This window comes from Peromyscus californicus, unplaced genomic scaffold (genome assembly GCF_007827085.1).
Source record: "Peromyscus californicus insignis strain IS unplaced genomic scaffold, ASM782708v3 Scaffold_3__1_contigs__length_106647218, whole genome shotgun sequence".
Lineage (NCBI taxonomy): Eukaryota > Metazoa > Chordata > Mammalia > Rodentia > Cricetidae > Peromyscus > Peromyscus californicus.
This window is the reverse complement of record NW_026294551.1, coordinates 85464849-85490856: the sequence shown is the minus strand read 5'-3', so window position 1 is coordinate 85490856 and position 26008 is coordinate 85464849. Positions and strand designations below refer to the sequence as shown.

Below are 26008 nucleotides of genomic sequence, written 5' to 3'. Positions count from 1 at the left end.
TGGCAACAATTAACAGTTACCCAATTCATAGAAATTGCCTTTATTATTTTTGAAGCAGCTACTTTCTTTGGCTTTAATGACTAAGAGAATAGAGACAGATGTCTCTGTTGCTAGGGAGACTGAGTTAAAAAAAAACTTTGAAATGAAGTAAATAAGAGACTACCATCTTTAAAAAAAAACGGAGAATTCTGTTAGTTTTGAATTAACTGTTTGTTTTTAAAACAAACCCATAGCAGCACTAGCTTTTTAGGGAAATGAACTAGAATGCTTCTATTATCATTCTTTTCTGAAAGTAATAAATCATCTTTTAAAAAAAAAAGAAAGAAAAGAAAAATAGGGCCACCTGTGCACACAGTACCAATTGAGGCTATTTTTCAGAAACTGGCACTTGTTTTGTACTGCTACCTGAATTCAAGAGAAATTACCTTTTTATGTCACCTGTCAATCCTCCATTACTGAAGACAAAACAGCTCCGCCCTGAACTAGGAGCGCCTAGGACTTGCAGACAAGCCATCCCGAGTTCTTACCTCTGACCCAGTTTCACTCAACCACAGTCCCCGTTCAAGACCACTAGATTCTGAAAAACTAAACAATTCAGGCCAAGCATTGTTGGGCAACAAAACCTAACCTAAATGATGTGTCTTCCCTAAAAGCATCTTTTTATCCATCCTCCTTTTCTGCCTTTACTTCCTGATACTTAACAATACACCTAACATTTTCGTAGGCTGAGACCAGCCCTTCCTGTCACCATTCCAATCGTCATCTCTGTAGTCTTGGAAAGGAATGACACCTTTCACCAACTGGGGGAAAAAGAATCCAGTTTGCTCCTCATCTCCTTTAGGATCTCAATAAAATCACCCAAGTATCTTTCTCACACTGTACTTACTAAACCTTTTGTCAGACATCAGCATTCACTTTCAATCTAGTCCCCAAACTGAATAGTCATTTGTTGTCTGTTCTGCTTAGATATTTGGATGGTATTTTGAAATACAGAACACTATTTTGACTCTTGATTGGTGAGTGTTACATGCTTTCACTATAACTAAAAATGACCCATCAAACGTGCAGAATAAAAGCACCTCCCTGTTTTTATTAATGAGAATGTTCAGGATTATAACTGTAACTTTGGGATTCTGTTACAATCGTCATCTCCTTCTGCTGAAAATATTTTTAAAAGGGTTTTATAGTTTGTTTGTTTGTTTGTTTTCCAAATCCTACATGTAAACAATTCTGCAGGAGACTTTTGAAAACTTTCTGCACTTTTATTGATCTTGTCATTGGATTGGATCAAATTACTTTGGAAGGTAGAGAATCAGCAGAGCCACAATGGAGAAAAGTGAGTTCCCCAAAAACAGTGAGGTATTTTGGGTGAAGGCTGAGCAGTAACTCTGTGTTCCATGATGCTGAGTTCAAATTCTAGTTCAGTCTTCACTGGAACGGGCTTCAATCAACCCTTACCTCTTTGGAGTTTTGCTGATGGCAAACTCTGAGCTTTACTCACCTGATCAGTCTTCTGTGAAGGTTAGAAGGAGGTCATGAACATGTTTGGTCCTATGCCACCAATGAAGGAAGTGCTCAATGAGCAGCAGAATTTACTGTTACCATTAGTAGTTGTTAGCCATTATTCAGGGAATCGTCATGGGACATAAAAATCTAACCTTCAGTTTGCATGAATCTTGGGGAGTCTATGGTGCCCCATGACAAATGTGTCCCTGTCACTCAGAGATATTTACATTAGGTTCCACTGTGACCCATTTTCAATTATAGCTTCCGCTTCACAGAATTTCATTATTTTAGGAGGTTGGATTAACTTTACTTCAGTCCTTGATTGTCCCGTCCAAACCAACTAGCTTGCTCTACTTGAGATAGATTCAATACTGTGCCTCATAAGAGATACTGGCTCTGTACAAAGATGACATTCAGCTGAATTTGACAAAGATCATCCTCTTTCATTTGAAATGTACGGCATTGGATGTTAGTTACTGAAATTTCTTGACAAATTCCAAAAGATTTACATTATTTCCTCATAGCACACAATCTTGGCTTTGTGATCTGTATACTGAACACTTACAGAGAAGATATTTAGGTACTTATTGTATGTAAGGTATCATTCCATGCACCAGAAATATAAATGCTACTGAAGCCAGAGATGGCCACTGACTAAATTTTATTGGCAGAAAATAAAATGTAAAAACATGAAAACAATAAAAGTTATTGGCTTTAGTGATTGCTTTGGCAAGAACAAAGAGAAGCTAATTTGGGCTTGACTCATGCTGATCTGAGAGTGTTAGGCAAAGTCCAGTTCTTAGGATTCCCCACTGCTCATTGGACAGAGCTTAAAGGTTCTGTTCACAGGGATCCCAGGCAGGTGAGTAGCAAACAATGTACAAAAGACCTGATCATATAAAGAACCAATTAAAGGGTATCACTACAGAAGGGACAGAGGGAACAGGGAGTGCCAAGAGGAAAGATACACTAATGCTCATAGAGAAATCAGACAGCTGACATCAGGGTATGAGCATGGGAACAGGTACCATGAGATAAAACCTGGAAGGTGAACATTAAGATGGCACCTGGGACTGGTTGCATAATGTTATACTATTGGCACTTGTGAAATATGGTTGCTTAGACCATACCCTACATCAGTTCAAAGCACAATTGCTGTTAGATAGAATTCAGGCACTTGTTTGTGCAAACATGTGCTCAGGTGTGTGTGTGTGTGTGTGTGTGTGTGTGTGTGTGTGTGTGTGTGTGTGTGTGTGTTGGGAGAGAGGTTAGGTTTACTAAATGACATTAAAATACAGCCAGTATTGAAAACCACTGATAAAGCATCATACTATTTGATATGGAGTTGTGATTGCTATGTCATTTTCATGCTCTGGGTTATGTTTTAGTGTTTCATCTCTCCATTAAGTTTGTTTTCCAGGCATCTTTTCCTTGCCATGTCTTTTCAAAACACCAACTTAGAGAGCTCTGCACGCACTAGATGCACAATACAAGACTATGATTGTCTTCTGCATGTCTCAATCTGCATAGAGTACACTGGAGAAATAGACTCTTGCTTCCAGGCATATTCTCAATTACATTTTAAAAAGTAAACAGACAGGTGTGTGCAAACACCAGCACTTAGCAGCTGGCTCCCACATATTTCCTCAAGGGAAATGAAGAAATTGGCTAGCTAGTCTGCAAAGTCTTTGCCAAGGAAATGAAGGGAAAGTCTATATCACTCTTGCTTTTAGGAGTAACACTAGGATGGTCTAGTCCTGAGACAGAGGGTCAAAATTCACAGATGCGGAGGAACATTCCTCAAGGACATGGTCCTCCAAGAATATGTGACTTCTCTAAGAAATAATAAACAGTTCTTCCCAATTCTGAAAACCAAAGGTATGGTGGGAAGTCCCAGCTGATGAATGTCACACAGAAAGCATAGGGGAGAAAATAAGCATGAGATTGTGGTGTTTGAAATGATAGCTGGCATTTGCTATTTTCTGAAGAGTCATTGCAAGATTGTTCCTGGACAGGCTAGCTGTGACATCTGTCACCACCTGGCAGCCAAGGTTGGTTCTGATAAGATACATTTATTGCTATACATTCTCAGTTTGTGAAGAGGCCCCTCCCGACTAGAAGAGTATCTTTTTCCAGCTTGGGTGATGGCAAGTGCCAGGAGTGTAGAGAAGTAATATAGGTAATATAGGACAGGACTGACATAATAGTCTTGGTTGTTGATGCCTGAATTGCTAATTTTTGGATAGGAAAGGAATGACAGATATGGACATACCAGCCCACATCAAGAGTCCACCTATCTGTCATGCTCAAAACAATGCCCTTCAAGGAGTGGTCACTCTTAAGCAGGGTTCTAAAATCCCATGATATCTGTTTTGACACGTGATTGCAGTCATTTCTGATAGGGACTTTTAATTTGAACTTTGGCTTGAATATTAAATCTGCCACCACATATTAGCTGTGTGACCCCTGGAAACCACTAGGACACAACATTCTGTAAGGACAGAAGTACTAAATGAAATAACACATACAAATGACTGTATATTGAAATAATGCCCACAAATACAAAATACTCAATGAACTTTAGAGGAATGCCAGTGTGGCTACAATGTTTTCTAGGAAAACTTGATACAATATGCTAGCTTTCCAGGTATCTATAAATATTACAATAGAATTTTCTTTGTGTGTATGTGTGTGTACAGGTCTATGTACACATGGGGGCTAGAGGGTGACAAAGCATCCTCTGCAATTATTGCCCACCTTATTTGTTGACACAGGGTCTCTCACTGAACATGGGGTTCACTGATTTGGCCATTCAAGCTGGCCAGTCAGTGCTCCAGGAAGCTATCTGTCTTTGCATCCCTGCTCTGTGACTATAAAATTAAAGACATGCGCTGATCCATCTAGGTTTTTCCCCAGTGCTGGGGGTCTGAACTTAAGTTCTCATGAATGCATGGTAAGTACTTTACAGACTGAGCCATCCCCCAAGTACTAGAAACGTGCTTTTTTCAGGTTACCTTATTATGATGCTGAACACATGATTCTAAACACATAAACTTCAAAGGACTTTATATCTAATAACACAAAGGAAATTTACCCAGATCATATTTCACCACCATGCTGCCCAGTCTTCTCTTTAGCTATTGAGCTCTAGGGATACTCCTGCCTCAGCCTTCCAGAAAGCCAAAACTAAAGCTGCACCAGACCTTCTGGCTTTTATCAGGTTTTTTTTCCCTCCCACCTGTTCCAACATCGTGGCTTAGAAAACTCTTCCATGTTCATTTTAAACTAAGTCTAGGAAAGAATACTATCTCCATGGTGACAACTGGCCCCATTTTGGAGAACATTTAAATTTATGTTGAGCTTCTCTTGAATGCTGTTGTATCTTGCCTTTAGATTGTCCCTTGAAGTCACTGTGAGGTCAGGAGAAATTCTTTATCACTTAGTGTCACCTTTGAGGGTACAAAAGAGGAATTTAGACTTAAAAAATAGAAATCTGGAATAGATAAATTGGATGATAAAATAAAACTATTGTATCTTAGTTGGGCAAATTATTTAATTGTATTATGTTAAAAATGGTATGTGATATGACTAATAGCCACAAACAATAAGATGCATATATAATAATTTTATGCTCCTGTAGTATTTAATCAAGGCATTGTTTGAATAATTATCACTTGTTCAGGAAGAATCAGGTATAATGGCCACCTAGGTTCCGATATTACACAATAGGTAAAAAGTGTTGGACTCTCTTTCTACTTTATAATAAATACAGTGTTTGCCAAATATGAAATGATTGTTCTTTTCAATATTATATTCTGATCAATCAGTAGATAAATCAATCTGAGAAAATCAAGTGAGACTGGGTGGCTAACAGACATTTCAGGCAGTTCAAAAGGACAACAGGTTTTCCTATAGAATGATGTGAGAATTACATGGAATAATGGTTATTCTTTTCTCTCTCTCTCTCTCTCTCTCTCTCTCTCTCTCTCTCTCTCTCTCTCTCTCTCTCTCAAGTAGATATGGCCTATGATATTGTGTGGTTTCCATTTGCTAGCTCTTAAGCTTCAGAATTTTTTAACTATTTTTGGTATTGTTCTTAAATTTTAGCCTTTGCTTTAAAATGTATCTGCATCGTGGGAAAAATTCTCAGTCTGCTTTATATTTATGAAGAAGTAGAATGATGTTCTAAAGCAAGCCTCCACTGCAGAGTGTGTGCACTTTCTGAAGTCAAATTCTGGATACTTCAGTAAAGTACTTTCAAAAGGTTCTTCCTTTCTTCTTATAGGCAGGAGAATTTGTCAACACTCACTCACCCGTGTACAAGAAATGGGGGAGCATGTTGGGGAAATCTCATCTTTCCTATACCTGTACCTTCCTTTCCCATGCATGCCTGCAAAAATGATGTTTCTACCAACCATTGCTTATAGCTGAATAAGAAACCACACAAAAAGCATAGTTTTGCTACCAATGACTAACTCCTACATACAAATCTAAACTGGTGAGCTGAAGTGTGTGCTTCTTATGTCAAGTGGAAGATCAGGTAGCGCTAAAGAGATTCTCTCAGGGCTTCCTAAGTTTACACACACTCGCACATAGAGAGTCAAAGAGTCTAGTGTACAATTATCTGTCTTGCATTACCCTGCTCCACATCCTGGTAGACTAGCTACATGACCATGTGAGGGCAGAACCTTCTGGTCCTCAAGGCCCTACTGACACATTTTTCAGTGCAGTGATGGTGATCCGTGAAGACCCCTGACATGAGAACTGATTGCCTCCTTTGAGAAAAATCGGGTCTGCTAACATTTCTCTCCTGGTGCCTCTCATAGTCTTCCCAGGAATGACATCTGTGTGCACTTAGGGCCTCTTGAATCGATATAACACCTCAGTTTGTACCACTAACATTTCATCTGACAATGGCCAGTCTCCAAAATACTTCTACTGACGCTGCTGGCCTCACTTAAAGTCACACATCTCTTAAACTTAGAATTCATTCAGAGTTTATTTCTATGTCAATCTCACAGAAAATGTTTAGATGGAACCGTACACAATTAGAGCAAATCAAGAAGTTTCTTCATTGGATAAACTGACTGCTTCGTTCAGAAAATAGTCACTGAGAAATTATTATATCTCAAGGACTTGAGGAGGTTCTCATGACTTAGCTAAATGTGAGTCAGGAGCCACTGCTCTCCTCCAAGGGTTTAGATTCAGACTAGTGCTGCCTCAGTAGGCCATGTTGTCACCATTCTGGAGAAGGATAAACACCGAGCTGTATAGACCTCGTTCTCGTCTTATTCTTTTTGCACCTTCCATTTTCATCACGCTGGTTGTACGCTGGAGTTTGCTAAGATTCTCTATCAGTTTCACAGGGTGCGTTACATCCCACTTTTATTTCTACTGTTAGCTTACAAAGGCCACTGTTTCCTGTTATTGACATCATTACCTCTTACTTTTATTTACCGTGATGTGTTTTAAAGATGTCATTTACATCATTTATAAAGAGACAAAGTTTTCAGAGAATACAATTATATGTTATGATTGTATGTGTGTGTGTGTGTGTGTGTGTGTGTGTGTGTGTGTGTGTAAAAATAAAAGCAATTTAAACCTCCTAAGTGCTGACCAGATACTATTGGCTAATGTAGCTCATCCTGAAACTACTATTTCCTACCACTTATATTCTTCCCTCACATGGCTAATTAAGGGAAGTGAGATGGCTACCTCAGGACTAAAGGGGTAGGTAGTATATGCAGAGGAGACACTCTGCACCAAGGTGTGATTTGTGCTCTAAGGGAAGGACAGTGGGTTGCTATGAGATTCCACAACACTACTCAATGCAGCACAGAATTTAAAACCTACGAACTGTTTATGAACCTATCCATCTAACATTTCAGCCAAACATAGTTAGTGTGAATCACTAACACCTTGAAGCAAAACCTTAGCTACATATATTATGGGATGGTGCAATAAGGTACTTTCCTTCAAGTAATGGGTCAGAGGAATTTAAGTAGAGGCTAACTTTCCATGACTGTACTAATCACATAGTTGTTATCCAGTGTCACTGACAACATGGATTTTGCTCCTTGTTAACAACGCGACATTAATAACAGTAGTATGTAATCCTAGGCAAGTTGCATTAACCCCATCTTAATGGAAGAAACACGAAAGTTGAGAGGCTGAGAGGAGGCAAATCAATAACATCTGACACCTGGCCTGAGGGCCCCCTTGGTCTAAGGAAGAAGAGAAGAGTGGCATTTGAATCCCTTTGCTGTCATTCATTAGGTGTCCGACCTTCGGGAGACTGTTTAATATTTCTGAGTCTCACTTTCCTCATCCGCAAAATGAGATAATATCAATTCCTGTATAACATTGTGGTGAACGCTGGGAAGTGGTGCAGCGAAAGTCTCACACAGCAGTTGGCATGTAATCGGCCTCAATAAGCTGTCATTATTATTCTGCAGTGGGCTTATCAAATCCCTACCTGTTATTTACAGCTCATTCTGCGCTATCCATTCTCTCGGAGGCTCTCCTTTTGCATTATGCCCACAATGATAACGACAATGATTACTCTCTCCTCTGAATTTTATATCACTTACTTCATTTTTTAAAGGGCCAAATTTGATCTTGCAATGTAATTGAAACTTTTAGAAAGCAAGAAAGACAGAATTTTAAAAAAGAAACTTACATTATCTAACACAATATATACTTCTAAAAGGCACAGAAAAATATTTGGAACATTATTTTTTGTTTAGTTGTTTCCAAGCATTGCTGAAAGTTGAACCCAATACTTTGCACATGCCAAGGAAATGCTTCGCCACTCTGATGTACCCCAGGCTTTGGGGTGCTCTGAGACAAGGTCATGTTACATATCTCAAATTAGTTTTGAACTCAAAAAGCCTCCTGTCTCTATGGATCTGGAATTACAAGGTTTCTTAAATGGCTTCTTAGATGAGAAGGAAATGGTGTGTCATTTGGCAGCACCTGGGAAGGTAAAAACTGACTCAAGAAAAAAGCGTCTGGTTTCTTCCTTTTGACTGTGCACAGCACTGCATATGAACTGCACCCTTTCCAGCTGGAAGATAGTCAGTCCTCACACACAGGAGATGATGCATAATTTGGGCAGACATAGAGACAGCTTGCCTAAGAGAAGCGCCCCCTAGTAACCAAAACACTACTCCATTCTAATATCTACCCAGTGTGTTCACTACAGTAGTAACATGAAATTATGTTATAAAGTAGTAAATGAGCAGGAAAAATACCTGAGAAGTTAAAAATGAATTCTTACTTCTGTTTTTAGAATTCAACACTATTAACAAATTCTAGTATGTCCTTAGTGCAATCAAATAGAATAGATAATTTCATTTCCATAGACTTATGGAATCTTTGATACTATTCATTGTTCAGGAGAATATAATATTTCACATGTCATTACATGATGAAATCCATACCAGGAGATATTAGAATGTTTTCAATTAAATTATTTGAAGGGGAAAAACTTACATATATACATATGTATGTATGTGTATGTAAATGTACAATGCTGTATGCACAATGCTGTCCTCATATAAATAGTAAACATATAATTCAAAGATTATAAGCTTTTGTAATTTTTTTTAATGTGTGAGGGTGTTTTGTCTACATGTATTTCTGTGTACCATGTGTGTTTCTGGTGCCCATAGAGACCAGAAGATGACACTGAATCCTCTGAAACTAGAGTTACAGATGCTTATGAATAACTCTGTGGGTGCTGGGAATTGAACTCAGATCCTATGGAAGAGCAGGCAGTGGCCTTAACCACTGTGTTATATCTCTAGCCCAAAAGTTAAAAGTTTTTAAAGATCCTTAGCACATTTTGTTAACATAAATAGTGGTTGTTAATCCCTAGAATCACACCTTTGCCAAGACTAAAGATTATCTACCAACAAATCATCTATCTAGTAACACTCTCTCAAACCACCATCATCCATTGTTAGTCTATAATCTATCTACTGTCCATCAATCTATATAATCAGTTATCATCTAACTACTTATTATCTAACTATATATCATCTAGACATTACCTATCTAACAACTGACATAGCAAGCCATGGATGCTATATTATGTTTTATGGATTTTTAAAAATCATCTTCCTTATCAAAAGAAAATACCAGAACTCCAGTCATTTATTCTAACTATTTTCTTTCCAGCATATGATACTCACTTCAAAACTAAAGGTGCTGAATTGTTGGAAAATAACCAGAAAGACATGAGAATGTATATACTTCAGGTTTTAACTTTAGATTACGCTGGATCATTGAGAAGGTATATTTAGTCCCCATGTAACTGTGTTTACTACATTGTTAACAAGGACTTTAGGGCATAAATCTGAAAGGTACAGGGCTGTATTTAGAGTATTATAGACAATACACTAATTAAAAATACTTTTAGATGAAGGCTTATGTGAGAGTTTTCACTAGACCCAAACATTAAAAATAAATCTGTTTCCTCTTTGTATCTATAGTATTTTCTTTTCAATTTATATGCTATACTTTAAATATTCATATTTTAATTAGAGCTTTGTCTATCATGAAAGTCAATGATAAACTTTGCAAATAAACTTCCTAAAGAATGTTGTCATGTCAGAATGATCCAGAGACACAAAGTCATTCATCCTCATTTGTGAGTTCTATTTGTGTTATTCCACTCTCTCATTAAAATGTATGTGTGGGCTAGATAGACAGTTAAGTGGGTCAGAGTTCTTGACAAGAAGCCTGATGACTTTAGTTCAACCCCTGAGATCCATGCGGTGCAAAGACAGAACTGATTTCTGCTTGTTTTTCTCTGACATCCCCATGTGTGTCTTGGCATGCAAGTAACTAAACACACGCACACACCAACAAACCAATGTTTCACAAAACATAGTAGGTCCTCCCTTAGAGCCTATGATCTATCTAGCCACTGGTTCTTGGTCCCTGTGACAGTGCCAGGCTTAGGTCACATCTTGTGGAGAGCACTCTAAATTCATTTAGAAAATGTTGGCTATTCTCATAGCTTTTGTGGACATAGTATTAAACCAACTTTTAATGACTATGACTTAAAGGTTATTACATCTCAAAACCCTCATCAGAAAAGGTTTGTTGTTTGTTTGTTTGTTTGCAGTAAACAGTGATTGACACAGAGATCCTCAGCTTGAAATAGGACTTCAGTATCACACTCCCTCCTGCCAAGGCTCAGGAATCATTGTGGGAGAGGTGATAGAAAAATTCCAAGAGCCAGAGGTGGTAGATAACTTATTTTCAAATTTTTTTTTTTTTTTTGGACACAGCAGGGCTATTGCATATGTGCTCTCATAGCAGCTATGACAGCACACACAAGACCTACAGAAGCTCAATCAGACAAAATCCAGCATGGAGGGTAAAGGTGGTCAGGAAGTCCCACCCTTAGCTAAGTACCTAAGGAAAAATTGACATCTACTGGGAGAGGAAGAGTTGGCTCATTTTAAGGGTGTGGCCACTGAATGGCCCACCATGCTTTAGTGGATGGCCCCACAGCCAGGAGTACATGGGCAGCCTAAACTGGACACTGGATTCATTTTTTAAAACTGAGTGGAAGGAAGTGGTAGCTGTAGATCAGGGAGGAGTTAGGGGATGTGTGTGGAGTGACTATGATGAGAATGCATTGTTTGAAAATTTCCAAGCATTAATAAAAACGTATGTTTCTTTTTTTTAAAGTTTGCAATCTGTAAATCAAGACTCATGGCACAGAGCACCAAAAAGTCCATTTACCCACTGTGCATGACCTCAGAAGATTTGCAGCCAGGAGACTCCCTCTCTGCCTTATTTAACTCTGCATACTATAAACAAGTATCCTTTCCATGATCTGTTGAGAGGTACATTTTTGTTTTTGCAATTTAGTGTGTGTATGCTTTTTCTTGTTGGCTTTACTTTCAGAAATGGTCACTGAGAAAGTGCTGCTGTGGTCTCTAGGGTTCCTCAGTCCAGAAACTTGTCTTTCACATTGCAGGGAATGTACATGTGCTGGAGAAGCTTTGTTCAAACATGAGCTACTGTGCTGCGTCCATAAGTGGTCATCACTGCGGTTTGTTATTCTTAAACAAGTGAGGATCCACAGACTGGCTAGTGAAAATGTCATCAGCAGTTTTTATGTTTCGCTAACCCTTCATTTTCCCCTCAAAGCAATGGGTCAGGGTTTGTTCATATCTTGTTTATGGAAATGATATGGAACAATGTCTGCCAGAAACAAGAATTCACTGCATTTGATAACTTCCTCTGTGTGGCTGAGACCTTGCAATGTCTTTTCTATTCTTTATTAACATGCCTCCTTTGTGGCCTTTTCTCTAGAGTTTGGTAGAGTACGCAGTCATGAACATCAATACACACATAACATACATGCTCACATACAAGCAAATAACCAAACACTTTTAAGCGTAATATTTTGAGTCATGAATAATGTCTATTATGTATAATTATATTTAATTTATATTAAATTGACACTTTAGTCTTCCATTTCCATTTCTAATGTTTCCATAAAATTTGACTTGTCATATAGAATTCATTTTCTTTATATTTTTGCAATACTGCATTAAATTCTTTGGTTACCAAAATTCTATACTGTTTTATCCACCAAGATTTGTCAAGGTTTAATGAAACAAAAATAAATGTGAACTCTGCTTTTTAAAGCTGTTTATTAGCAGTTACTTGAGCTACTCAAAGAAACTCTTAAAAGTGTTGCATAGTGGTTACAGTTCCCAAACTCAAAAGCTTGTGAACTCTGAACTGTGTCCCGCCGAAAAGAGGCAAACAGAAGACCCGGACACTCCCAGTTCAATGTAAGTGGCCATTGGAATAGAAACTAAACAATTCATCATTTAAAATCATATATGATTAATTTACTGTGGCATAGCTTATCAGGTCACATGCTTTATAATATGCCTTTCCTTGGAATGAGCTCATTTTGTACTTATCAAAAACAAAAATAGCCAAATAGTGGTTAATGATCTAGAGAAACAGATTTAAGAATAAAAATGTTTGTTTCTTTTTACTCTCCCTCATTCCTAGTTTAGCAAACTTAGATTATTTTTTACTCTAATGGGACCTTGGTTTTCAGGATTTGAAAAGACTTTGATGAGTAAAACATGCTGACTTGTATTAAACAGAATAATGACAGAGTATGTAAATGGTGTTTATCTAGAATTCCTTTCTCCTTTCTCCTTAATACTTGCTGTTTTAAAGCATCATAGACATTATATATTAGTTCTGATTTTGTGACTTTTATTTTATTTCTTTAATTTCCGTGAAAATACTTCATGAAATACATAATATTGCCTGACTTGATGTGAGAGAGTGTGAAATATTTAAAGGAAACCTGCCGTAAATCTCACAATGTTCAAAGGCAACTCAGGCATGTAGTGTGTGGAAAAAAAAAAAACCTCTCCAAATGTGCTGATCTTAAAGGTTAGCTGGGGAGTAGTAATGTGGAGTGGTATAGGGTGTTTGTTTCTCTGCTGGCAGAAAGGGAGATGGGAAGGGAGCTCAGTGCAGTGCTTTCTACATGGTGCTAATAATTCCAGCTCTTCTTTACTGAAATGTATCATGCTAGAGAAGAAATGTGTTAATTTCATTTCTTAAAAAGAGACATCACCACTTATATATTCAACACCTAGTGCATGTTGTACACCTTTCAGAAGAGTGGGGGAATTGAGAATGTCAGCTTGCAATCTACAGACAGGGAGCAAAATCTATACAATATCCACTGCAGGACGCTTGCCTAAAATGTATGCTGTATACTTCTTTTTAAAGCAGAGTTACATTTAAATAACATAAGCAATTAGGGGGAAAAAGAGGTTGTACTGTTAGCTTTGATGGAAGCAATCCTTAAAAGTAGGGGGCTTTTTTGTTTTCTTCTGGTTTTTGGTTTTCTTCCCCCATTATATTCTACTTAGTAAAAAAGTCAGCTCCGAATTATGTCCTTCTTACTAATGAAATCACTTCTTACATTTCATCCCGGTCTAGTTAGAAGCCCATCTGATGGCCTCAGAATTGGGATCTACACGAACAGGCTCTACACTTAAATCTAGTATTTTATATGATGCCAAACTATAGTCAGAAACATTTTTTTTTTTTTTTTTTTTTTTTTTTTTTTTTTTTTTTGGTTTTTTCGAGACAGGGTTTCTCTGTGTAGCTTTGCGCCTTTCCTGGAACTCGCTTTGGAGACCAGGCTGGCCTCGAACTCACAGAGATCCGCCTGGCTCTGCCTCCCGAGTGCTGGGATTAAAGGCGTGCGCCACCACCGAAACATTTTATACAGCTCTCCTAGTTAAAAGTGCCGACATAGAAAGGTTTAAGACAGATCCCTGGCTAGAAAAGCTATCTAGCTTCGGACACTGACTCTTAACAGCCGAAAGAGGAGTACTTACAACTTCAGGCATAAGCCACAGGGAAAACCGAAAGCCTGAAGAGGGAGTGGTGGAGAAGAGAGGGGTGTACAAAGCCTCTTCCTGACTGAAAGGGCCAAGCTCATTCATCCTGTTAGGGCTGAAAGTGACACTGTAGATGAGCAGCAGAGGGCAGAAGCCTTCCGGAGCTCTTTTCAAAGCAGGTAGGCATCTTGAAAACAGGTTCAGTTTCATTCAAAAACTCACATCAGATTGCACGGAGAACGTTTTCTGTAAGCGGATAGTAATTTTCTGTAAGTCAAGACCTGCCCCACTCACTGGCTTGCTAGACAGCCAAAATCTAAAACAGTTTTAGCTTTGGCCATGCAAGTTTAAAATGCTGCTCTAATTAAATGATAATAAGACATAAAAACGCTAAGAAACCGTAAGCAATTGGCAAACCCGTGTGCTAGGCAGCTCACTGACAAACATCTATAGACGTCAGCAATGAGTTCCAGGCTTCAACATCCTGGGCTAGAAATTCTGAAGTTTGCCTTTAATACCCAGGGAGTGTCTCAAACTTTGTAACCTTTTCTGTTTCTTCCCAGATCTCCAGGCTATTACTCATTGTCTTCACTAAGCGCTGTCTCCTCCCTCAGCCTACATATATCACAGAACCACAATGCACTATTTTCTGGAAAAGTAAGTCAGGTGACTGGATGGCCTGACAAGATTGAGATGAGGGCAACAGAGAGAACAGCAGCAGATGACTGCCAGCTGCGACAAGGTTTGGAAAACTCTAGAATGCCCCATTCCCCATTCTTCCAGGTCCTAACCCACAAAACCTCCTTTCTGTAACTCTGACGCTCTGTGGTCTGTTACTTACTAAGGGAGGACAGATGGGTGGGTATAGAATATGCCAGAGTCTTAGGTCTGTTTCACCATACGCACTCTTATTTCTTCCAAAATTGACAACTCAACATGTCTAATGGGTTTCCTAAGCACTTGATTATAATCTTTAAGAACTAAAGCAAAATAGACACAAGATGCTTCCACAGAGAGACACTGGGAAGGATGCTCAGAGAAAAAGAGGGCACGAGAGCCTTGATAGAACCATGGAGAAGTCAGAGAGGCCCTCTGACCAGTTCAGGCTACAAGAGACGATTTGAATTTCACCTCCAAAACGAGAAACAAGTGTGCTGCAGAGAATGTTAATTTATGCAGAGTGTTGTTTGTTCAACTGGGAATCTTTCTCAGAATGAACACACAATAAGATCCAGACAGAACTGTTAACTACTTTACTAGAAACTTCTTGCACAGGTTGTACACCCAGGAAAAACACAAGGAGACGAAGGGATATGCTAATTCAGCCCTGGTAGAAAGGTAGATTGACAAAACAGTTAACAAAATGCATGGGCATCGGCTCCTTTACTAGATTTACTGGCCACATTGAACATTCCTTTATCTCTAAATAGATGTGAAAGGACTCGTTCAAGCCCACGTTGCATCATCTAATTTAACTGCAGCTTCTGTGAGAGCTCCATCCAGCATCCCGTAATCTTCATATGTGCTTTTATGTGCTTTATAAATGACTCCAATCACACATATTAAGTAGTAGTATTTTAGGAACACATGTTTGTTGAGTGTGTTCATGTGACCAGCTCTGTGCCTAAGCCCATCCCTATTCCTCTGGCCACTTAAGAGACCTTTACTTGCTATCTCATTGCCACAGGAAAACGTCTGCTAACAAAAAAAGAAGAAAGGATTTAATTTAGAAAAAAAGACTTTTCTATTCATTTTTCTAATAGCTTAAAAAAATCATCTCTTATACCTAACTTCCACCAGAAAAAAAACAAAAAACAAAACTGTCTGTGGTCACATGATTAAAATTAGGCAGAAACCAATAGTTTAGCTAAGTCAGACTACCTTTCTCCAAAGAAGAACTGCATAATATGTTAAAACTTCTCTATGGAACCATGTAAATGTTCTAGCCCCAAATCGGTCATCCTGGAAGGCTTGGACATATGAAAAGATAAAATAGAGATCTACAAAAAAGAGAGGGAGAGCTCACTGGGAGAGTATTTTCCTACTAGGTTCCAGATCCTGTAGTTAGTCCCTGAAACCATAAATAAAATGAATAAATAGAAAACAAAACACTAAAATGGGAGAAAATTGTTATAAGAATGCATAGAAATAACCTAGGGAACACTTGATACGTGGAGCAGGATGATATAGAGCAACATATTGAGAATGACAGTTCAGGGCAATAAAAGAACAGAGGATTTAATTAGGTACCTAAGGAAACGCAGTAAATTCCTTTTGGCTTGCTGTATAAAGCCTGTGTAGATTCACATTAAACCAATCAAAGGAGCCAAGCTTTTTCATCCAAAAGTCATTCCACTCGACAAAATGAAGTTACGTTGTTCAGCTAGTCACAACCATTCCCCTGCATTCCCATGTTTACATGTCAAAGCAATGTATACTGGACAAAATACATGGTAGACTGTGGAGCAGGAGCTGGCCATAGGCAATCTATCCAGGTAGAAATTAGGCATTGCAGGCTGAAGGATTGTAAAGTCCTTTAAATGAGTGGGAGAAAAAAATGCTAATGTCAGGTTTGAGGGAGAGAAAAATATCAGAACAAATTACTTTGTCCATAGGGCAAAGAAGAAAATAAATGTAAAAACCAACAAACCCACAACAACAAAACAAACAAACAAACAAATGGTTTCTTCTGCAGATTTGGCTAACCTCTCTGCTGAGCCCAGTATGAAAACATTTTGGTCAACAATGCAAGCACAACCCAAGGCAGAAGAAAACAAAACTGTAGCTGTGATCTCACTCACCAAGTGGGTGGATGTCTGATGTACAGTTCAGCTGCTTTTCTAGGAGTGCTCACCAGCAAAGCCAAGAAACAGAGCAAGTTCCAGAGGGCTTCCACAGTGAAGAGCAGATGCAACTGTTAAAATAAAAAAGAGAAAGTAGGTAAGATTCAAACCAGTGCACAAATGAATCAGGCAAGCAAATGGCATATATCTGACATGGGGGGAAGTTGAACCTAGACACTGGATGAATTAAGTTAACTCTTAGACTACTTTTTAATAGAGGAACTTTTAAATCAAAGAAAATCTAAGAATCAGTTTAGTTGCTTTGATTAGGCTCACTGGGCTTGTTTGTTTTCTGCTGTGACACACAATATGAGCAAAGACAACTGGAGGAGGAAATGGTGTCTTTGGTTTACACATCCTATCATCTGTATTTATGGGGGGTGAATTATTGGGGGACATCAGGACAGAAACTCAAGGCAGGAACCTGGAGGCAGGTATTGATTCAGAGACCAGGAAGGAACGCTGCTTACTGGTTTACTCCCCATGACTTGTTCAATTTGCTATTTTATACATCCCAGGAACACCTACCCAGGCTATGGCAGCACCCATAGTGGCCTGGGCCCTCCCATATCAATCATTAATCAAGAAAATGCAACATAGACTTGCCTACAAGTCACTCCGATGGACGTAGCTTCTCAATTGAGGCTTCCTCTTTCCACATGACCCTAGCTTGCTTCAACTTTACAAACACCACATTCCATATTCATTGTGCTGTATAAAATTATCACAATGATACAACGGTACTTTTTATGATGAGGCTGTTCATGATGCAAACACAGAGACATACAGTCTTACTGGAGAATAGCTGAAATGTATTATTTCTAGCACAATATAGACTTGGATTTGTTCTTCATGTTGACGAGTGAATTATTTCATCTTAGAACTCAACACTTTGCTCATTCAATACAATTTGTGCATTATTTTACTTCCCAGTTCAAATATTTGCTAGTTAATACCATTGTCACTAGCACGTGGTGGACCCTGTCACAAGAAGATCACAGTGAACAAATCAAGAGTTGTCCTGGGAAAACAATCCAAGCTTTCCTCAACCAAAACCAGAAGCACCAAGACGTCTAGTTCATAGAAATTGTCATGAAGATTGTCCAGCTTGTCCACACTGAGACCTGCATGAATCATTAGGTCTTTTCTTCCTTCTCTATCATTAGAACTTGCCCAGCAATGAAGTCAATGGTAATTTCTCTTTTCATATAACTGAGTGTTATTGTGCAAAATGATGAGTTTCATTGAGATATTTTCTTTTTTTATTTTACTCATGCACTTAAAGTATATAACCATATTTACCACCTCATTACCTCTCTACTCCCTCTTTTCCAATCTCTCTTGTCTAATAGTCTCCACAGTTGAAATTTTAAATCCACAAAGGGAGTGGTATGGGTGTTAAATGGAAGAGGCTTACAGAAAATGGTGCAACAATAAAGGAACTCAATAGCCCCAAATCTCTAGTTTTCATCAACATACTCATCTTGCACAAGCAAGGTATATGTCCATATTCAGTGGAATGTGGTCATCCTTGTTCAGCATTGTGAGGTAGGAGGTAAGGAGATAATCCCCTAAAGAGCTGGGATCTGCCCCTTTGGCAGAGTTTATCTTAAGTCTAGTCACTGCCCACTGGGTGCCACCTTCCTTAACAAAACTGTACTTTCAGATTAGTTACTACATTCTTTCTGACAGCTCTGCAAAGCCTTGGCTCCTCCTCAAACAGTTGTAGCAACCTAGAGTAAAATTTGGGGTGCTAATACACTGATCTTTCAGAAAGATCACTCTCCAACTGCAGTGGAGACCAGAGAAGGTAAACTTCCAGATGCCTTCCCACTGTGCCTCTTATTGAGAATTACAGCTAAGTGTCAGGTCCCAGGGACACACTGAGCCTCAGTTTTCTCTGTAATATGGAACCAAAATACTCATCACATAAAATTGAGTAGTAAACAACAAACACAAAGAATGATTAACCACAATCCCTGCCTTCCTTACTAACCTACCATGCAAATGTCAGTCCATCAGCACATTTGGAATATAAGAATAAGGAATCCATAAGGGTGGAAATGCCTAATAAATGCTATGTGCCTTTAAAAGACAAACCTCAAAGGCTTGACAGAATTATAAACCTTGTGTGAATTTGCCTTGTTTTAATGTTGTTTGATTTTTCAAAATTCAAGTTGGCCATCCCTGTCCAGCATAACAATATGGTCCTTTGATTTCCTCCTTAGACATTCTGTAGCCTTTAAGTCTTTGTACCACACAACTTTAGCACTTAATTATATCCTATCTTGCAATAATTAGGTGTCCTTATAAGCACGCCTATTTACTCACTTGTGCCATTCTGATCCTTTAATCTCCCCTGAATATTAGTTTTTTTAATGCTATTAAGAGCCACAATTTAACAACTTTATTACACAATAAAATCACAAGAATACTTTCAAGAAGGGTCAATATTGGGAAGCATGGAAAATTATAGTGAACCAGACACAGTGTTTCATGCCTGTAATCCCAGCATGTTGGAGGCTGTGGCAGGATGATCATGAATTGAGACCAGCCTCGGCTACATAGCAAGAAACTAGGTCAAAACCTTCTGCTTAAAAACAAAAACAAAAACAAAAAAAACAAAACTTTGATAGTTAAAAATACTACAAATCATAATTTTAGTACGTAGAATCTTACAGGAATGTTTCCCTTCCTACTCACTAGCTCTGAAGACATGGACAAATTTCTTACCCTCACTGGGGAGCTGCAGTTGGGTCATACATTGTTTCAGCTAGATTAACAGTTTCAGCTAGATAAACATGAGTTTAGAATCCCCAGGGATGGTGGTGAACACCTGTAATATGTAAAATTATGGAGGAGGAGGTGGTGAGTGGAGTCTATCCTGAGCTTTCTAACAGGACTCTATCTCTAAGGGAAAAAAATCTGTGATCAAAAATACTATAGCTAGACAAATGGATTTTAGGGAATAGAGAAATGCTACTGTTTTGTTATTGAATGGTGTTAATTAAAAAGTGAAAAGTCATCTTCTAGAATGTGAGATGAAACTGGCCCTGATCAGTGTACATAGTGTACACAGCTCACTGTGATGACCTGAGCTCAGCCTACAGTTCAGCTGATCAGTGTACACAGCTCACTGTGATGACCTGAGCTCCAGCCCACAGTTCAACTGATCAGTGTACACAGTGTACACAGCTCACTGTGATGACCTGAGCTCCAGCCCACAGTTCAATTGATCAGTGTACACAGTGTACACAGCTCACTGTGATGACCTGAACTCCAGCCCACAGTTCAACTTTTCAGGCTGAAAAACTGACAAATAAACATAACAGATGTGTGCCTCTGGATCAGGTATAAATCTCTGGGTAAGATAAAGAATGATAACAGCATCTAAATAACAGGTTTACTGTGACATGACAGCAGCTATACCATTAACATTAACTATAATTATTGCTTGTTTATATTAGTGAAAATATGATTATATAAAAGTGTACTGGTTTCTGCACTGTCAAAAATCACCCTGTATTTTAATGCATGGCATAGTAACATATTTCAACAAAAATATATTTTAAAAGACTTTTGAACATTGTATGGTACTAATCAAGTATTCAGTAACAAAGGCACTTGCTCTGAGACAGTAGAGTCATTGGATGTTGTTATTCACTAGGTTTCTATCAACACTAAGATATGTCAGATAAAGCCCGGCAGGTCTATCATCCCAGGACTGGAGAGGCTTAGGCAGGAGAATCTGGAGCTTGACTGTGGGCTAACCTGGGCTATTATAAGAATAATCTGAGTCAGAAAGCAATGGGAAGAAGACAGGGAGGAAGGGAGGGAGGGAGAGAGGGAGGGAGGGAGGGAGGGAGAGAGGGAGGGAGGAACAAAGAGAAAACAAAAAACAGAAAAAGAGTTATCAGCTGGAACTGATACTAAACACAATATAAATTAAGTGATAATAAATTTAAATTTCAGTTTTCTGAAACAAATTTCTGTTCTATTTCCTCCTTGGGAGGTTATGTGACCACAATGTGATCTAATCACTGCATTTCAAAATTATTTTTAAATATTCTTTTCTTGTATCATAAAAAGCATTAATGGTTTAGAATATTAAAGATAAATAGATCCAATAAGAACCATTTCAGTCAGTGATGACTTGAGTTTTCTGAGCATTTTTCTACACTTCTCTTCATAAATGCATCAGGCATAAACAAAACAGTGCATAAACAGGTCAATGTCATCCACTGATGATTATTCTGCAGCCTTTTCTCTCACAGAAATGTACTTTATGGTTTATTGACGGCATTTAATCTAGGGCCATTTCAGAGTCAATTAAATTATTTCAACATTTTTATTTAATATTTGTAGGGAAATTTAAAAACTAGATATTCTGTTTGAAAAAAATTTTATAAAATAAACAATTTGAAATAATTAAACATTATTGGCTTTAGGGGAATAATTTGAGCATGTATCAATTTGCAACATTTTATCGATTTTTCTATCATTAAACATATAAATGAGAGAAACAAAAAAAATGAAAACTAAGAAAATACCAGGCTACATATTTTATATGAATGCCATAAATGGAAATGATAAAGACAAGCCTATAAAAAAAAACCAAACAATAGGAATAAAACTTGGAAGATATTGTTATCTTCATTCAAACTACCAGTTCCCTAAATGGAAATTAAGTTTATAGGCTTAAAGGAAGTATTAACAATTTTCCCTTCAGATATAAAGAGAATGGTATTACAATGTGAGAAATGGGAGATTAGTGAATGCAAATTAATTGGCTTCTTTCTAATGAATAAAAATAAAGATTTCACAGACATAAAAATATGAGCATATGAGTTTCATTGCACACCATGGAAGAAAACGAAACAGAAAGTACCAATGAATGAATCTTGTAATATACTCAGACCATATTGCCTTTTATTATCCAATGAACTACTCAGGAGCTGCAACCTTATTCAAAAAGGAATATCCAAAGTTGAAAAGAAATAGACAAAAACAAAACCACAGTTTCCTGTTACCTCACATGGAAATTTTGTAGTGAGGTGTTTGGACTCAATTTAAAATAATTTTTAGCATTGAAAATTAGTCTAGATTGGTTGAACCTTGTCAACTGTTATAATTCACTTATTTATTTGATAAACACGGAGGGAGTAGAGCTTATACATCTGACAGCATTCAATTTCCAGTTCCATGCTGTATAATGTACAGCATGTATGTAACCTTTAACAATGTGTGACTATGGAATGTTAAACATGTCACCACTCTATCTCTGCATGCATTGCAACACATACCTAATTTCACACATTTAGAATAAATATATCAATAACATTTTTGCTTCGATTGCACATTGAAGACCTACAGTTTGGTATTTTCCATGGGATAAAACACATTAAGACATAACTTTAGTAGTTTTCTTTTCACTATTTTTTTAATGTACCCTAATGGACAAATTTCAAACAAAACATATGATTTGCATTATATTTCTATGAGTCAGCCCTTCCCTGGACTGGAAATGAGTAAAGGACCCAGGCTCTGTATTCATGAAATTTGCATGCTTATAGCCAGGTTCTCATGCTGTTTAAGGACTGCCTGTGATGCTTTAAGCCCACTCCCGAAATGTGACTGTCAAATAACAGCAATCAGAGAAAGGCCAATCAGTAGTCCGTCCCAATAACGAAGCTACTAAATACCAACAATACCAAAAAGATGTGTTTTTTTTTTCTTTTTAATAAAATGAGGTGTTCAGTGAATTTCACTTCCTTATCATGAGGAAAGTGTGGCCAACGTGTGATGCAAAGCCTACCACTGAACTTGTCTCCGCGTGAAGATCTCACTTGTTGTTAGCTTTCACTGGCCCATTTTGTAGAGTAGAACAAGACAGTGACATCATTACAAATGCTATTTGAAATGCATTCATGTCTCCAAGCTAGCTGAGCTGGCTCTTAGGAGAAGGGAGCCTAGAGAATATCTTTGAAATCATTCAGAAGCCCCTGCAGCTGCGTTCTGCGTCTGTTGGGCCACCGAGTTTGAGACAAATACATTAGAGAACTATCGTGTACATGTTAGGGACTAATAAAGATAGCCTCATCTTTCAAGACCCTTCCAACATTGAAAAGTAGTTCTGGGCAAGGGGCAAGGTACACTTAGACTATGTTGAAAACAACAATAACTAGATTCTCAAAAAAATAGGGTTTATTCCCTGCAAACCCACTTCTGGCTGAGGAAGAAGCATCCTTGCTATGGGAAATCGTGGAATTTTTGTTGTTGCTGTTCCATAAGATAGCATTTCAATTAATTTAACTCACTCTCTCACACAGAGGCATCTGCAATAATCTGTCAAGTGCTGGCATACTTTTTCTTAGAATGCATGGCTTCTATCATAAAGATGCACCAAAAGCAATCAAAACACAATCATATTTTCAACATTTAAATGCAGGGTCTGTGATCCAAAGCTTATGTTCAAAGGCTTCAGGGAAAGGGGAAAAATTCTACAGAAGTTTAAAAAGATATTCTGTGTAATACCAATTCATTAAGCAATTTTGAAAGGGTCAAATTTTATTTTGCTTAAGGGTTATCTGATACTGAAATTACTGGAGTTGTATAAAATATGCACTCTCTCCTTGCTCATTTTCTGAATGAATAAATATGAGGCCAATTTTAAACAGAATTACTTCAACTTGAACTAATAATTGTGTACTGCATGCCTAGAATAATGTTTGTTTCACAGGGATACATAGGAAAAGAATGCAAAAGAAAACATTAAATCAGTTGCTAATTATAATTAATTCATAAAGAGTGGAGGTTCATTTGTTTTAGCTAAAATATATAAAATAGTACACATATGGAGGCCTAAAGTGCAATTAGATGACTACTTGATCATATAAGGTCTGTTTTTATTCACTGAATAACTTAGGGATACAAACTACATTTTTTTAAGTTTTTAAGTTGATATAAGCAGAAACATATAGGTCTCACCAGAAACTCTGCATTTTTTTGTTATTATTTCCTTGACTTTGAAAGATGCACATGGACCATTTTCAGTAAATCTGAAATCATTAACAAAAATAAAATGAACTTGCCAAATGATGATTTACATGAGAACATTCTGGAACATCTCATTGTTATTAAGAGACTAGTAAAAATGAGATTTTAATTTCATAATTCAGAGATGTATGCAACTGTCCTCATCTTTTTTTTTTTAAAAAAAAAAATGAGGATAGATGGGGAATGAAGCAATGAAAAAAAAATTAAGTACACAAAGAGGTTGACCCTTGTGTATGGCATCTTCTGCCTATACCTGTGTTCTTTAAGATAATAATTATCATATTTAAACTATGTCTGTGAATAGACAGTTTAATGAAGTATCATCTACTGTATCCTGAACGGAGTTTCTAGCTGTTCCTCATGACTCACTGTTATGGGGATAAAATTATTCCGTGCACCCTTGCATGGTACATGTTCCTACCATTTATAAAGGGTAATTTCAGTAGGTCAGAAAAGGAACAAAGTTAGTAGGCTACCTGAAATAGTGTGTCAATAAGCTATTGTCCTGAGTGAAAGCGTGGCAAGAGGAGGATGAAACTAAAGTACAGACTCACCTCAACATCTAATAGGATGCTAGGAAAGTTAGAAAAAAAAGAAAGTATACCAAATGAGCACAATGCTTTCAGTTTACAAATGATTTTTTTCCAAGCAGACAGCCATAAGGGCTAGTCTATAATAAATGTCACAGGAAGAATTATAGAATTTTTCATACAAAAAATTACTAGGACCAAGGCACTCTCTTGTTTATGCACACAGACTTCTGAAACATGTATATCAGTTTTATCAGCACTTACTTTGAAATGAACAGTTTACTAATACCCGTAAGTGATTCCCATCTGCACATGAACAGAGACTCCCAGGGGATTTTACTTATCAACACTTTTTTAGCCATTACTGTATTTTACTTGAAGCTAGCAGGGGCAAAAATGAAATCGTGTCTCTTCAAAATATAATTAATTTCTCTCCTACTCACTCCCCATATACCCATGTGTTTGCATATGTACATGCACACTGCACATCTTTCTCTCCATCATGCACATGGATTCAAAACAGACTATTAGAACTGGAAGGGATTTATGTGAAATATTTCAGGAAAAGAGGGTGGAGGAGGGGGTTGAGAAATGTGAAAAAAAAATACCCATGTGCTTGCAGTATTTTGAAAACTAAAAAGCCTATATACCAAATGCCATATAGATATAATTATATTCTCGTACTTTCTAAAGCTGTAACTATTAAGCTGATCAAGCTGTCAGAATATTAAAATAAAAGGTTATGTTTTAAAATTTTAAATACAAACAAGTGCATATTTTAATCGCATTGCTATCAGAATTAATGGCATCAATAAAAATTAGGAAGATCTATTCAAAACTAATTTCAGAACTAAAATTCCCATGATGTAAGGTGCTGGAAGAAGCCATGTGAATTTTGTTCAAAGGAAGAAACAAAAATCGACCTGACTATTTACTGTGTTAATCTCACCAGTGTGAACTGTGCCCTTCAAAATACAAATTCTCCATTCAGAGTAAATATAGCCATGCTTGAAACAAGAAACCAGCATGCTTACATTAAAAAAATATTTCCAGAAAAATCATTATATTAAGCAGTAAACAAATGCCTTCATCCCTTTTGCTACCCTTCCTCTAATTAATTAACAGATTGGCACAGTCTAAGAACTAAATTTATTTTCAATTAAAATAAGAAGCCCATATGTCATGATAATTTTTTGTTACTATTTCTAATGTGCAAAACAAAGGTTTGCTTTTAGCATTGAACATAGTAATCACAACAAATCCCTTAATTTTCAATCAAGGCAAGGATACTCAAGAGCTTTTCTCCAGCAAGGTGCTACCTCAATGGCTAATCCTATTAGGAATGAGCCGTGCACTGAGACTAAATCCGCCGGGGAATTCAAGGAATCAAAGGCTTACTGTACACTCAGAAGGCAACGACTTTTGTAAAGGGCTCTATTATATGAGGAACAAAAGAATACCACTTGTGTACTTAAATATCATCTGCTTTTCCTTCCAAAATACTCCATTTTTAAGTAAAGATATGTGATTTAAATGTATTTAGAGTTCAGCTTTTGGCATGACTCTCGGTTTTGAGGAGAAGAGCCATCTGTGGGCCCCACGGCTCGTGCATAATGATATGCTTACAAGCTGCTTCCCTTTTCTGCACAATGTACCCTTT

General features: G+C 37.5%; 1 protein-coding gene across 13 annotated transcripts in view; it reads right to left on the bottom strand.

Moving 5' to 3' along the window:
* The window catches only part of Tenm2 (teneurin transmembrane protein 2), a 1246916-nt gene that overhangs the window by 1140838 nt on the left and 80070 nt on the right, over positions 1-26008 (bottom strand). For all 13 annotated transcript variants that reach the window (XM_052758549.1, XM_052758552.1, XM_052758554.1 and 10 more), the window contains exon 2: positions 16721-16833. The gene's annotated coding sequence lies outside the window, so the exon portion shown is untranslated. The remainder of the gene's footprint in view (positions 1-16720; positions 16834-26008) is intronic.